A 16,484-nucleotide genomic window follows, 5' to 3' on the forward strand; every position below is an offset into this window, starting at 1 on the left:
GGGCGACTGACGTGATCCCCGGGGTGAATTTCCTTTCTCCCATCCAATTGTCAAGGTTCCTTTTGAAGAGGACCAAAGAGGCAATCTGCTTGACATGTATGGGCAATTTATTCCAGAGTCTGGGGAGTCTCTGGGTCAGGAACCTATCCCTCCAGCATGTTTTGTTTATTGTGATGACAAGGTTTAGATCCCTGGAGCGTGTGGCTCTGAGGGATTGGGATATTTTTAAGTGTAGCATGTCCAACAGCTCTGGGTTTGACATGGCCTTGCATGTTAAGCAAAGATCGCCTCTGAGTAGACGATATGCGACAGAGTATAGCTGGAGTTTTTTAAGGCGGTCAGTGTAGGGCATCTGCTTTAGGCCTGTGATTCTTTTAGTGAGGTATTTCTGTGGCCTTTCCAGTTGTTGCAGATGTCTTGAGAGGTACATACCAAACGGGGCATTGTATTCTATAATGGGTCTAATGAGGGATGAGTACAGTGGGACAATGACCTCCTTTTTCTGGATGAAAAGCCCTTAGTGATGAGGTGTGCCACATAGAAGGATTTCCTGACTGTTGTGGCAATGTGGTTATCGAAGGTGAGACCACTGTCCACCTGTGTCCCTAAGTCTCTTATCAGACTTTCGGTGTTTAGTGTACTGCCACCTATATGGTAATTCACGGATACATGTTTTTTCCCAAAGGGGATAACTATACATTTCTTGGCATTGAGCTTGAGCCCATGGCTCTGGCACCAAGCATCTGTTTCTGTAAGGCCCTTTTGTAGAGTATCCACATCATTTGGGGATTCAGTAATGGCTCCCAGTTTGCAGTCATCTGCAAACTTTGTTATCCAGAGTCCCTTAATGTTGGCCTGTACTTCAGAGAAGTAGATGCCAAACAAGAGCGGTCCCAGGACTGAATCCTGAGGTACACCACTTGTCACTTGTCTGGAGCTGGATTTGGAGTCGGCTAGTTTTACAGTGTGGGTTCTATCAGTAAGCCAGTTAGCAACCCATTGGGTGACGTAGGGAATAATGCCCAGCTTAGTAAGTTTATCTATGATTCCAGAGTGGGGGATGGTCAAAGGCCTTGTCAAGGTCTAGATAGGCTGTGTGGACCACCTTACCCTTGTCCATGGCTCTGGAGACTGATTCGAAGAAGTCAATCAAGTTCAGGAGACAAGATCGGCCCTTCACGAACCCAAACTGGGTGGGGTTCAGTGTTTGAAGGTTGCCAATGTCTTTGTTTATAAGTTCCATGATAATATGCTCCATGGCCTTGCAGATAAGGCTTGTCAGACTGATGGGACGGTAGTTTCCGAGATCCAAGGTGGATCCCCCCTTGTGGAGTGGGATAACTGTAGCTGTGCGCCACTCAGTGGGCACTAAACCTGAGGTGAGGCTATGATTAAACATGACACTTAGGTGAGGTGCCAGTTCATATTGTAGTTCATGTAGTACACAGCCCGGGATGTCATCTGGTCCCATGGATGCTGTATTCTTAGCTTTGGAGAGTGCGTTTTTACCTGTGTGGCCGTTATTACCGGAATTTGGCAATCTTCCGGTATTGAGATGGGCCATTTAGGGAGTGAGAGGGGGTGAAGTTGGCACTGAATCGATCTGCCAGGATATTGGCAATATCCTTGGGATCAGTATATTTAATGCCATTCTGTTTTAGCTCAGAGCAGATCTGAGCATTGTCATTTAGATTTTTGACATAGTTATAGAATGCCTTGTTGTTGTCTTTGGAATCTTTGGCAATTTTATTTTCGTAACTAGCTTTGGAGGATGTTATGAGGGATCTCAGTTTCTTACTGGGGCTGGTAAGGAAGTTTTTTGCATCCTGGGATTTTCCTCTTTTCTGCAACAGTTTCTTCCTTTTGTTGTAAAGTTTGTTTATGGCAGGGGACCACCAGATTGGCTTCTTTTTTTTGGATGAAAGCATGAGTGGATGTGCTCGTACAGTGCCTTAGTGTAGGATTCAGCAGTTGAACTTTCAGCTCCCGTCTGCATGGGTGTCATGAAGTTTGTCACTTCTGACTTGAGTAGCATGAAGTTGGCTTTGGAGAAGTTTTTTATGGAGGTTTCCTTACTGGGGGGTGGGGGTGGGATGTGGATGTTAAGGGTGATTAACTTATGGTCAGACGTGACTAACGAGGGGGTGACCATAGGTGTGGAGCATCAATTTCCCATGTTGGTAATGACAAGGTCTAGGATATTGGAGCCCCTGGTGGGACTATGGATTAGTTGATCCAGGGCGTTGGAATTTATGAATTCCAAGAACCGTTGGGCAAAGGTATTGGTACATGAGTAGCTTTCCCAGTTAATGGCAGGGTAGTTAAAATCACCCAGTATTAGGGTGTTTGGTTCTATCTTAATATTTTCCAGTATGTTTAGAAAGGTGTAGTGAGAATCTTGGGGTATGGTGGGGGATCTGTAGCAAGCTACAATTTGGATTGCAATCTTACCTAGCGTTAGTTGCACCTGGAGAATTTCAGACGCATTGTGTTGGGCAACTAGCCTGGTGGTGTGAATATCCTTGGTGAATATTGACACTCCTCCACCTTTAGAGTTTTGGTCCTGCTTTGGTGGCCGAAAAGTGTGGTAAGAGTTGTAGCCTGGTATTGCAGGGGTGCTCTCTGGAGCCTTGAACCAGGTCTCAGTTACTGCACAGATATCAATGTTCTCCATTTTTAGGAGTGCCTCGAGAGAGTGCATTTTGAGGTTTAGACTTCTAGCATTGAGTAGCATTATCTTCAGATTTTGCATGCTTGTACCTGTTACAGTGGTGGTTTTGTTCTTTGAACTTTGCCTAAAAAAGGCACTATAGGGGTGGCAAGAGCCTTAGCCAGTAACCTGAGTCCCAGAGGCGACAGGTGCAGACCACTTTATATCTGAAAGATGGTTATCTATACGCTCTTTAAGCTTTCTATTTGTCATGCCTATATAGTAGCCATCACATGCTACACATATAGCAATATATACCAAATTTTGTGTATTACAGTTCCCGTAGGCCTTTAGAATAAAATTATGACCAAACACTGGGTGTAATTAAAATATTGTTTAGGTTGTTCTTTATAACATAATGCTTGTTTAAGTGTAGTGTTCCGTTTATAACTACATTTCGGTTGTGAAGATAAAATAGTATTTAATTCAGGTATATCTGCTAAAATGGACCAATATTTATTTATAACTTATTTGACCTTATGAGTATTTTTATTCTATATCAATATAGACCTTACTTCTTGTTTACCCCTCTTCTCTTTTTCATTACTTTTTGTTGTTTTACAGGTTGAAATGTTGGTCTAGCCAAGTTGGTACATTGCTGAAAGACATTTTTAAAACCCAGTGTAATTTCTCTATTAGTATACCCACGTTTACGGAAATCCATAACCATAGAATCTAATTGTTTAAACATAGTGGAATCAGAGGTATTAAGTCTAGCAACTTAATGCATCTGACTCTTAACAATATTTCTAAACATGAAGGAAGGATGCATGTTTGTGCGATGCAGATAATTATTCTTTTTAACCAATTTACAATGCAGCTGAGTATCAATCCATTCTGCCATATCTTTAGATATTAACACATCTTGGTATGTGATCTATAAGGGTGAAAATTTATGTTTAAATTTCAAAAATGTGCAGTACCAGTTATGTATTCTGTGAAATTACTAAAACTAGACTGATTTCCTATCCAGACCTTGAAGTGGCCATCCACGAACCTCTTATAAAAGCCTTTATAGTTTCTAAATGGATTAAACTTAGGTAAAACATATTTCTCTTCCCATACAAACATAACTATATTGGCATACATATTGGTGATGGGAGTACATCACCACCCCTTTGCTTTGGTGATAAACACTCATTTGAAATAAAAATACATTGTTGTCTGATACTAGTTATAACAGTTCACATATCAAATGAATCTTATCTACAGAGTAATATGAATACTTACACAGGAACATACATGTTCTTTCTATCTCTGTATCATGTGGGATTACTGTAAATAGTGAGTGAACATCAAGTGTAGCAAAATAATAATAATATTCAACCATTCCTTGTGACCAGTCATAAAATTGTTGAAGAAATGTTGTAGTATCTTTCAAGATAGTGCTAACCTTATCTAACCAAGATCTTTACTGTTTTTCTAAGTATTTGGAGATAGGATTGGTGACCCATCTCCTTGCTGATACTATTGGTCTCATGGGAGGATTCAATAATCATCTGTGTATCTTAGGTATGATGTAAATTACTGGTAATTTTGGTGCTTTACCATAAAATACTCAAATAAGTCATCAGTACTTCTGTGGTTATCATGCATAAAACCAATGGCCCTCTTAACAACTAAAGCAATAGCATTGTTATCTGTTCTACTAATAGCTTTATAACCATCAGACTTTAACATTTCAGTCATACATTTTAAATAGTACTCAGTGTCAAGTACTACAACGCCCCCACATTTATCAACATTCTTGATTGCAATATTAGCATTTGTAGTTAAAGACAGTATGGATTTAAACTGTTCACTGATCAGATTATAAAATGTGATACACTTCTTAGTGTTATACAAGTTATAAATTTCTCTTTCAACAGCCATTTCAAAAACTTGTAATGTGATATTAATATATGGTACATATAAACTAGAGTGCTTAAATGGATTCACTATATGATTACTTTCTGTACCAAACAGGATTTTCAAGTTCAAGTTTCTTATAAACTGTTTTATTTCTAGTAAGGTAACAGAAATGTCAATGGGTTTAGATGGAAAGAAAGTCAGACCCCTGCTTAAAACATAACTCTCTTGATCAGTTCGCTCATGTTTAAATACATTAAATATAGAATTCACCTCCTCATTTGACTCCTGGTGATCGATTGATTTGTCCATGTTTTGGTCCTGCTGTCGCTTATTAAGCTTTTCATTTGTGCCCTTGGTTTTGCCATCGGCAAAGTTGTTCGAATAGCAACATAAAATCCACCAGGTCTAATGTCTGCACATGGTTAAAATCCATGACAGTTGGAAGATTATTTTCAGGTGAAGTACTCACATTTTGTAGTGATTCACTAAAATCTAACAGTAATTGTCCACACATATTGGATACATTAGGTGCTGCTGTACAACTTGCATAGAAGAACCTCTTTGTATTGTCATTTTCTCTTCCACTGAAGCAAGAGCCAAATTTACATGCTGTGATGAATTCTTATTGGTTGTTGGTCCTCTATGGCTGTTTGAGTACCCTTGGTGGGCAAGGAAGAAACACTATTGTTGGTCCTGGGAGAAGCGGAAGAGAATGCCACTCTGCTGAGCCAGAAAGCTGTACCTATCCCAAAGGGAGTTTTTTTCCTGACAAAAGTGGGTCTTTTTCTTCAGAAATGTGTGTCAAAAAGAACCAAAAGCTTAGACATATATATTTTCCTGTCTCAGTTACTCTGGGCAGTAGTAATTTAAGGGACTTACCTCAGGGTTTAGATCAGGCTGTTGACCCATCCTGTATGGCTGTTTCTCATAAAAAAAGAAAGATTCTTCATTTTCTGAAGAGATTCAAGACTTTGGACCTCAAAACGATGGTTAAGGGACAGATTGTGTTTTGTCCTCACTGATGTATGACCCAGATTCCAAGGAGACAGTGGCTTTGGCCAGTACAATTGATGGATTCTCTTTCTCTGAAAATATTTCCAGAATGAATCAGCTGTTTCAGCAGGAAAACAGCAATGTTTCTCAGTCCCTCAGGAAGTATTCTGATTTGTTACACATGGAATTTCCAGAACCTACTCCTGTTCCTCCTCTTCTACTTGCTTTGAAGGATGTTTTTGCCACAGCCTGCAACTTCCCTGACAAGCCAGCCTGTTGCCCCCAAGAGAGCAGATAGACTGTATAAACTTCCTCAGTCTTTTAAGTTGTTATACACTAATCCTAGATAAGATCCAGCAGCTATTTCTTTAGTGAATCCAGCTGATGACAAACATTTGTTTAATACTAATCAATACCTTTCTGACAAAGATGGGAAGGCTTTTGATAGATTTTGGGAAAAAATGTATTCCCCTGCAACACTTGTTTTTAGAATTTCAGTTGTCAGGCTCATAGGTTCATAGGTTCATAGGTACATACTAGGCTATCTGCCCTAGGGCATTTATAAGCCTAGCCAGAGTGTGTTTGGCTTTCGCCACCCATTTTAAATTAGTTTTGCTATGCCCTTTTTCAAGGTTAGTATACTGTGCCTCTGTCTAACAGTGACACAGATGTGATACCCGGGGTAAACCTACGCTCTCCCATCCACTCATCAGGATTCCTCTTGAAGAGAGTCAATGAGGGACTTTGCCTAACCTGGACTGGGATTTTATTCCAGAGTGAAGGGAGCCTCTGGGTTATGAATCTGTCTCTCCAGCATGTCATATTTATTTCATTGCTGAGGTTCAAGTCTCTCGAGCGCGTAGCTCGATGGGATTTGGATTTTCTGAGGTGCAGCATGTCCATTAATTCCAGGTTGGACATAGCTTTATACGTCAGGCACAGATCGCCTCTGAACAGGCGGTATGCCACTGAGTAGAGCTGGAGTTTCTTTAACCGGGCAGCATATGGCATCTGTTTGAGCCCTTTGATCCTCTTGGTGAGGTACTTTTGGGGTCTTTCCAGTTTCTGCAGGTGTCTGGTAAGGTACATCCCAAAAGGGGCATTGTACTCAATTATGGGCCTGATGAGGGATGAGTAAAGAGGCGTGATGACCTCCCCTGATCTAGATGTGAATCCCTTCATGATTAGGTGGGCTATATAAAATGTTTTTCTAACCACTTTGGCCACGTGGTTGTCAAATGAGAGATTGCTATCAACTTGGGTCCCCAGGTCTCTAATTACTTCTTCTGTACTTAATGGATTACCACCTATGTGGTAATTTGTGGGCAATTTGTTTTTGCCAAAGGGGATGACTATACACTTTTTGGCATTTAGCTTGAGGCCATGGCTCTGGCCAGTTGTCTGTTTCTATGAGACCCTTTTGGAGGATGCTTGTGTCGGCTGGAGAGTCGATTATGGCACCCAGTTTGCAGTCATCTGCGAACTTGGTCAGCCACAATCCTTCCATGTTGGCCTGTACCTCCGAGAAATATATACCGAACAAGAGAGGTCCCAGGACTGAGCCTTGTGGGATGCCACTTGTAACTGGTTTGGAGTCTGACATGGCTCCAGCAATTCTAACCATGTGGGTTCTGTCCTTGAGCCAGTTTGTAACCCATCTAGTGACATAGGGGTTTATATTTAAGCTGGTGAGCTTATCTATAATGCCCGAGTAGGGTATTGTATCCAAGGCTTTTGCGAGGTCCAGGTAGGCTGTGTGGACCACCTTCCCCTCGTCAATGGCCTTGGTGACTGTTTCAAAGAAATTGACCAGGTTTAAGAGGCAGGATCTTCCCTTAACAAAGCCGAACTGGGTAGGATCCAGTGTCTGTAGGTCCCCAATATCTTTATTTATGAGGTCCATGATGATCCTTTCCATAGCTTTGCAGACCAAGCTAGTTAGGCTTATGGGGCAATAGTTTCCAGGATCCGTTGAGGCACCACCTTTGTGGAGAGGGACCACTGTTGCTGTACGCCACTCTTTGGGTACATATCCTGTAGTAAGGCTGAGATTGAACAGTAGTTTTATGTTTGGGTTTAGCTCTTCTTGGGTTCATGTAGGGCGCAGCCGGGACACCATCTGGTCCCATTGATGCTGTGTTTTTTGCTTTGGAGAGGGCAGCTCTTACCTGAGCATCTGAGATGTCAGGGGGGGCAGCACTCTGCTGGGATAGATATTTGCCCTTTTGGTGGGGAGAAGTTTGCACTGAACCTGTCAGCTAGGATGTTGGTAATGTCTGTGGGTTCAATGTATTTTTTGTCATTTTGGACTAATTCTGAGCATATCTGGGAATTCCCACCCAGGTTCCTAACATAACTAAAGAAAGCCTTGTGATTATCCGGTTCCCATTCAGAAGCCTGAAACATCATAAGCATGAAAATCAAAATCCTGAAACCAAAAGCCTGAAAATTCAGAATCCTGAAAACTCAAAATCCTGAAAGCCCAAAATCCTGAAAGACCAAAATCCTGAAACTCAAAATCCTGAAAACACAAAGTAGACATACTGATGTCATTGTGGCTTTGCTATTGTTAGCCCTGTGGTGGTAGGTCATGCGTTGGGGTCAGGTAAGTGTGCGGTTGGTTTTATTTTAGAGTTAGGGGCGGTTTAAGTGAGTTAGGGTTAGGGCGCAGGTTAGGCATGTATGCAATAGTGACAAATATTGGGGTTAGGGGCAGTTTAAGTGAGTTAGGGTTAGGGCGCGGGTCAGCTGAGTGTGCGATAGTGACGGACCTTAGGGTTAGGGTTAGGGTCAGGGTCAGTTGGTAGATATTAGTGTCTTTATAGTGACATATTAGCATTATTTGTGTTTTCAGGATTTTGAGTTTCAGGATTTTGGTCTTTCAGGATTTTGGGCTTTCAGGATTTTGAGTTTTCAGGATTCTGAATTTTCAGGCTTTTGGTTTCAAGATTTTGATTTTCAGGCTTATGATGTTTCAGGCTTCTGAATGGGAACCGATTATCCTTAGTGTCCTGTGCAATTTTTCTCTCGAAGCTGGCCTTAGACGATTTTATGAATGCCCGTAGTTTTTTGCTAATACTGATCAGAGATGCCTTCCCTTTTTGGGATTTTGCTCTATCATGTAGTAGCTTCCTCCTTCTATTGTATAGTTTGTTTATGGCTGGGGTCCACCAGACAGGACGTCTGCCTTTGAAGGATTGGGTCTTGGTTTTATTTGGGATTGCATGATCCATGCATTCCTGAAGGTGTTCATAGAATGCGTTTATAAAGGATTCTGCGGTCTGGGCTGTATTTTCCACAGACTCGGGGGCTTTGAAGGATTCCACCTCGGTTTTGAGAAGTGTAAAAATTGTTTTAGAGAAGTTTTTCACTGTGGTTTTCTGGGCAGGGTTGGGGTCGGGATGTGAATATCCAGTGAGATTAGTTTATGGTCTGATCTTACCAGTGAGGGATACACTTCTGGTCTGGAACATAGAGTCCCCATGTTGGTGATGATCAGGTCCAGTATGTTTTCCCTTCTTGTGGGAGTGGTAACAAGTTGTTCCATAGCATTTGAGTTTATAAATTCTAGGAACCTTTGGGCTAGGGTGTTGGAGCTAGAGTAATGCTCCCAGTCTATGTTTGGGTAGTTGAAGTCGCCCAATATAATGGTGTTTGGAGAGACCTTCATATTTTTCAGTGTTCTCAGGAAGGCTGAGTGGGGTTCCTGGGTTTGGGAGGGTGGTCTGTAGCAGGCTATAAACTGGAAGGCAGTTTTACTCACTGTTAGTTGCACATGGATAGTCTCTGATGCTTCGTGCTGTGCCACCAACCTGGAGGTGTGGGTATCTTTGACAAATATTGATACTCTCCCTCCTTTTGTGGTTCGGTCCAAGTTTTGGGGCCGAAAAGCATGGTATGAGGTATAACCTGGTAGTGCTGGAGGATTTCAAGTGCGTGCATCTTGAGGTTTAGACTTCTGGCATTGAGTAGCATTACTCTTAGTTTCTTATCCCTTGTGATACCTATGGAGGTGGGTTTATCTTTTGAGCCTTGCCTAAAAAAGGCACTATGGGGGAAGCAAGAGCCTTTGCCAATATCCGAAAGCCCAGGGGTGACAGGTGCAAGCCATCCCTAGCGAAGCATCGTGGCTTGTCGAGCATGTCATCCCAGGCTGACAGGCATTGGATCCCCTTTGAATGACACCAATACTTAAGCCAATTGTTGAATTTGATCATCTTGTCTTCATATTGTGGCATCATTCTTGGTGAGGGTAAGATGCTACTCAAGGTCAGGGTCATACCGGCCTGGGCTACATGCTCAGAGAGCTCCTCTATGTCTCTTTTCATGTAGTCCAGGGAGGTACATCTCAGGTCATTCACACCAGCATGTTGAAGTTTGTGTTTGACTTTAGTGAGAATATGAGGAATATTTTGGCATTTCTTGTTAGGAGAAATCTGATTTGCATAATTTGATCGCTTTAGTCTCTCAAGTGACTACCCAATGTTTGAAATGTGCATATGATTAAAAGTGTGATGAGAAAAGAAAGCTGATTCAAGGGATTTCTCAGATTTTTCAGCCTCCTTCTCCATGTTTGCCAGAAGGTTTAATTCTACCAATGAAGCCTTGTTATACAGTCTCATCAAGCTGCTGGTAAGCAAAGATTTAAAAAAACAATGGTAGGGATGTTCCAAAAATAAAGCAAGAACTCCCTGAGCAAAGGACAGTCTAATACATCTGAACAACTTTATGAAGATTCCCTACCACCACTGTGGCAGTCCCTTAATCCTTCCAGAAAGTCTAAACCTCTATTTCTCCCTTTGATAAGAGATACTTTCAGACAGATGGGTTCTGAGAGTAATCCATCAAGGTTACAGATGACCGTGGGAGTCTCTCCCACCTTTTCGAGTGAATTTCTCCTCACCCATCAGACCAAATTTTTATTTTTCCTCTTGGCATTCAGCATTTGCACAGTCAGGGGATGATAGAAGCTGATCCTTCACTTCACTTAGGGGGAAGGGTTTTATTTGAAGATGTTTATCGAGCCAAAGAAAGGAAATTCTTGGTGACCAGTTCTGGATCTTTTCTTTCTGAAACTGTGATTTTGCCCAAGTTCAAAATGTTGTAATTTTACAAGTTGTTACTTCTTATTCCCCATTTAGTTTTCTAGTGACCTTAGATTGAAAAGATGGATAAAATCAAATTCCTATAGATCCAGATTTTAGATGTTTCTTAAGGTGTTCTGTGTCTGGATCACATTATTAGTTCTCTGATTAACCCTTCAGTTTAATCTACTGCTCCAGGAATATTCACAAAGTATGTATAGCTCCCCTGATAGCCAACTGCAGACTGCAAGGTATTTACATTTTTCCTTATTTATTTAACTTTCTTATCTTTCCTATTTATATAACTTGCTTATCTTTGCAGAGTCTCTCCCTGAAAGTTTCAGGAATCTGTTACTTGGGTAAGGAATCTCTTACGCAGGTTGGGATTCCAAGAGAACATACCGATGTCTTGTCTGACTCCTTTTCAAAGGATTGTTTTCCTGGGGTGTCTCCTGGATACCTCACTAAAGAGTTTTTCTTCCACAGGAAAAAATGGATCTGTGTTTTGATCTAGTCCTGAGTTTTTCCAGTCAAACTACCACCTCATCAGGGAAATTCCTAAGTCTTCTGGGTCTCATGGAAACTATGATACTCGTGATACCTCATCCAAGACTTCACATGAGAAAAATCCAGTGATACATGAAATCTTTAGGGTCCCAGCATCAATATCTCCTGACATTTCAGATTTTAGTTTGGGATTTTGTGAAAAGGGAGATTTTGAGGTGGGGACGCTAATTTTTTTAGAATCCAGGTCTCCCATTCTGCCCTCCTCTTCCAGCTCAGTCAGTCACAACAGACACCTCAGACTTTGCTGGGGGAGCAGTGTCTATGGGAATAAAAGTACATGGTCTTTGGAACAAAAAAGACAGACCAAAACATAAACATAAAAGAGATGTTAGCTGCAGTGTGGTGTTTTCTCTTATAAATGCTCTCGGCTCTCAGTCATCTGTGATCCCTGGAACCTCTACAGATATTTACAGGCAACACTTCAATGGTGTGGTACATAAACAAGCAAAGTGAAACCAGGTCCTACCCTGGGTGCAGACTAACCTTGGGAGCCTGGGATATAGCTATATAGCTTTTCAGCACAATCTCACTCTATAAGCAGCTTACATAACTGTTGGAGTAAAACGGTGTGGCAGACAAGCTGAGCAGGACCAGGATAGGTCCTCATGAATGGAAACTAAATCAGAGGGTCTTCCAAGATTTGACCCAACTATGGGAAACACCTCAAATAGATTTTTTTTTGCCACCACTCACAACAATCATTTGGCATAATTCTGCTCCATGATTCCACACAAGAATGCCTGGAAGACAGACGCGTTTTCTATTCCTTGGGCATGAATGCTCCTGTATGCTATCCCACCCTTTCCACTAATATTCAGGATCATTCTGAAGATTCATAGGATCATAAGGTCATAGGATGATAGGAAGTTACTAGGCTAATGACCCTATGGCCCTTACAAGCCTAGCCAAGTTCTACCCTTATTTCCATGATCAGCACTTAATGCCTGAGTCCAAGAGGGACACAGGTAGTATCCCCAGGGTGAATTTATGGTTACCCATCCAATGGTTCAGATTGCATTTGAAGAAGGCCAATGAGGTGCTTTGTTTGATATGAAGTGGGAGTCTGTTCCAAAGGTGTGGTAACCTCTGGGAGACAAATCTATCCCTCCAGCAGGTTCTATTAATGTCACATACCATCTTAAGGTCTTTAGAGCAAGTAACCCATGTACCATTTCATTTGCAGATATGCAGCATTTCCAATAAAGCAGGGTCAGAGAGTGCCTTACATGCAAGGCAGAGATCACTTCTGAGTTGTCTGTATGAAACAGAATAAAGTGACAGTTATTTCAGACAATCCACATAGGACAGATGCTGAAGAACTTGAATTTTCTTTGTGATGAACCTTTGTGGTTTCTGCAATTGCTGCAGGTGATTGGAAAGGTACATACCAAAAGGGGCATTGTACTCAGTTATTGGCCTGATGAGGGAAAACTACAAGGAGGTTATAACTTCATTATTTCTGGAGGTAATGCCCTTACCTATGAGATGAGCAATATAGAATACCCTTCTTACCACTGAGGAGACATGGTGATCAAAGGTAAAATTGCTGTAAACCTGTGTGCCCAGGTCTCTCAGTAGTGAGTACTTACTTGGGTGTTGATATTGATGTGGTAGTTATCAGGAACATTGCTCTTACCAAAAGGGATGATAATACATGTTTTGCACTGAGTTTAAGACCATGACTTTGGCACCAATCATTTGTTTGTGTAAGACCCTCTTGTAGGATGTTGACATCATTTAGAGATTCTATGACTGCTCCCAGTTTGCAGTCATAAGGAAATGTTGTCAGTCACAGACCTTTAGTTTTAGAATGTACTTTGGAGAAATATGCTCGAAAAAGTAGAGGTCTCAGGGACTGATCCCTGTAGAACACTACTGGTTACAAGTCTGCTGTTGGAGGTGGATTTCCCTATTTTGACTATTTGTGTTCTATCAGTGAGCCAGTTAGTGACCCATCTAACAATATAAGGGTTAATACCTAGCTGGGTGAGTTTGTCAATGATGCCTGAGTGGAGGATAGTGTCAAAAACCTTGGCTAAGTCTAGGTAATCTGCATGCACAGATTTCCCCTCATCCAGGGCTTTGACTGTCTCAAAGAAGTCCACCAGGTTTAGCAGGCATGATCTCCTTTTGACAATTCCAGACTGAGTAGGGTCAATTGTTTGAAGATTACCTATATCTTTGTTGATAAGGTCCATGATGATTTGCACCATGGCCTTGCAGATAAGGCTAGTCAGGCTAATAGCTCTATAGTTCCCAGGGTCAGTGGAAGCACCACCTTTGTGCAAAGCAATAACGGTGGCTGTTTTCCAGTCAGCTGGGATGAAGCCGGTGTTTAGACTATGACTGAAAAGAGTACCTAATGATGTTGCTAATTCTTGCTGGAGTTCATGTAGGATGCATCCAGAGATGTTATCAGGTCCCATAGATGCTGTGTTGTTGGCCTTAGAGAGGGGGTTTATAACCTGCTCTTTAGAGATACAAGGTAGGGGACAAGTGGTAGGAATGTCATGGGGTACATATGGCGGGGATAGGGGAGTGACATTTTCACAGAACCTGTCAGCCAGTGAGTTATCTATGTCCACAGGCTCAGTATATGTGGTATCATTAACTATCTGGGCCTTTCCTTTTAGGTTATGGATGTAACTAAAGAACGCCTTATGGTTGTCCTTAGTTGAGGAAGCTAATTTGGATTTGTAGTTTGTTTTGGAGGACTTCACAAGAAGTCTTATTTGCTTGTTTAAGCTGAGGATGGAGTGTTTCCAGTTTAGGGCTCACTCCCTCTTACTCTTAGACAGAAATGTCTTCCTCTTATTGTAAAGCCTGTTAATACCAGTTGTCCACCATGCAGGTTTGCTCTTCCTTGGAGAACTTGTTTTGTTCCTATCAGGTATGGCCGAGTCAATGCAGTTATACAGGTGTTTGTATAAAGCATATGTATAGAACTTGGTATAGTTGCCAATTCCATCTGAATGGGGGTGCAGTGAAGCTATTTATACTATCCTGTAAGAGGTTCTAATCTGATTTGGAGAAGTTTTTTTGTTTAGTTGCTGCTGGGGGGGGGGGGGGCTCAGGTGTGATAGTTACTTTGACTGAGACTGATTTGTGGTCAGATCTAACCAGGGAAGACCTTGCAGTGGGGGTGCTACAGTGGTCCCCCATATTAGCAAGAACCCGATCCAGGATGTTGGCACCCCTTGTGGAGGTGTCAACCAGCTGGTCCAGGGAACTGGAGTTAACAAAGTCAAGGAACCTTTGGGCAAGTGAGTTTGAGCAAGAGTAATTTACCCAGTCAGTGGAAGGGTAGTTAAAGTCTCCCCAAAGATCATTGTGGTGACTCTGTTCTGGCCCAGGCAACAGTAGTTCTTCCTCCTTTTTGGAACTGGTCGGGGCAGTTACCATAAGCTTCCTCACAGAATTTATTTACTCACTAGGCCAGAGGTGTTTGATGTATCCTGATCCCAAACAACTACTAATGACTGCCTGAATGGTGGAATTTTAGTACATTTTAGGTACCCTTTTTCTGAGAATGTATAGCAAGTATTAACAGAGGCAAGAAAAGCTGGTGCTAGAAAATTATATATCAATAAACAGAAAAGGTTTTCTAGTTGGTGCCAAAAAAGAACCAGCACCCATTGATGGCTAATGTTTCTCTGGTTCTATATTATTTGTGTGAGTTACTATCCTGTGGCCTATTTTAGCTCTCAGTTAAGGTTAATTTGTCATCCAGTTCAGCATGGATGTCCAAGGATGTCTCCCTTTCAATGCAATGTCATCTGACAATGTTTATGAAAGGGTTGCTGCATGTGAAGCCTCCTTAAAAACAGATGGCTCCTTCATGGGATCTAAATTTGGCATTATAAAAACTAACTTGGGCGGCGCAGTGGTGCAGCGGTTAATGCTGTCGCCTCATAGCAAGAGGTTCTTTGGTTCGATTCTTGGCTGGGGTGCCTTCTGTGCGGAGTTTGCATGTTCTCCCTGTGTTCGTGTGAGTTTCCTCCCACATTCTAAAGTACATGCTTCTGGAGCATTTCTCCCCGGGCCTCCACTGAAAACAGGAACTGTGGAACCTAGTCAGACTTTCCCGGTCAACAAATGTTAAATAAAAAAAATAAATAAACTTTTTCCTCCATTTGAACTAGCTTATTAGGCTTAGTTGAGGTTCTTGGCATGGAACTCAGTCTTATTTATTGCTATGACCTCTGCAAGAAGAGTATCAAAGTTACAGTCTCTTATGGTGGGTCAACCCTATCTTACTTTCCACAAAGATAGGTTTTCCATAAGAACTAAACTTTTATTCATGCCTAAAGTGGCATCTGAGGTTAGCTTAAGACAAACTATCTATTTCCCAGTCTTCATTCCAGAACAAAAAAAAAATGGAAAAAGAAAACACTATGCTTTGGATGTCCACAGACAACTCAGGTACTATCTTGAGAGAAAAAAAAAACATCAGAACTTCTGATCAATTCATTTCTTTTGAAACTAAGAAAGGACAACCTGTTTCAAAGCAGACTATTTCCAAATGGTTGTCTCATACTCATTCTGTTATACCTACTACAACACTACTATTCCAGGCAGGGTCAAGGCTCATTCTAACAGGGCTTTAGCTTCCTCTGTGGATTTTTGGAAAGGGTTGGATGCTAGAAGTATTCCAGAAGCAACAACTCTGTCCATTGTGCACACTGTTACAAAGCACTATACACTTTTCTTGGACATGCTTTGCTAGGACTATTTTCCAGGGGCTCCTGGACCCTCATCCCTCCAACTCCCAGTCATGATAAGTTGTGGTAATCTTCACATATAGTTTAGGCTATTGCAGCAGTGATCCATGTAAAGAACATAGTACAATTGTTCAATAAGCTTACTGTAACAGTAGATGTTCGAATTATCACAGCTGCAGTAGTCATTCAAACATCTACTATTATGGTAGATGTTTGAATGATCACTGCTGCAGTAGCTACTCCCTCCCTCCATCACCCTTACTTTAGTATGTTTTTTATGCCAGTGTGTGGACATTTATTTTTATTTTCCTAACATTGTCCTCCTCAGGGCTTTAGCCTCCTTCTCTCTATTGATGTGAAAGCTGTGAAAGGCGAGGCACCCAAACCTGTCTTTTAGTGAGCTCAGCTCAAGCTGACTAATGGTTTGTTTGTGTGGAAGGTAACCTGAAGCTTTAGAAGCTGACAAGTTGTTAGATCTTTAACAGGGTATAAACCATGTAAATTAGGATTCTGCAACAGTGATCATTTGAACATCTACTGTTATGGAGAGTTTACTTA

The 16,484-nt window shown here is 41.6% G+C and overlaps 1 protein-coding gene across 1 annotated transcript in view; it reads left to right on the forward strand.

The window, feature by feature from the left end:
* Positions 1-16,484, forward strand: part of CFAP221 (cilia and flagella associated protein 221) — a 761,152-nt gene that overhangs the window by 134,839 nt on the left and 609,829 nt on the right. The window lies entirely within an intron of this gene.

Source organism: Protopterus annectens, chromosome 6.part0, assembly GCF_019279795.1.
Source record: "Protopterus annectens isolate FY-2018-M chromosome 6.part0, PAN1.0, whole genome shotgun sequence".
Classification (NCBI taxonomy): Eukaryota; Metazoa; Chordata; order Ceratodontiformes; family Protopteridae; genus Protopterus; species Protopterus annectens.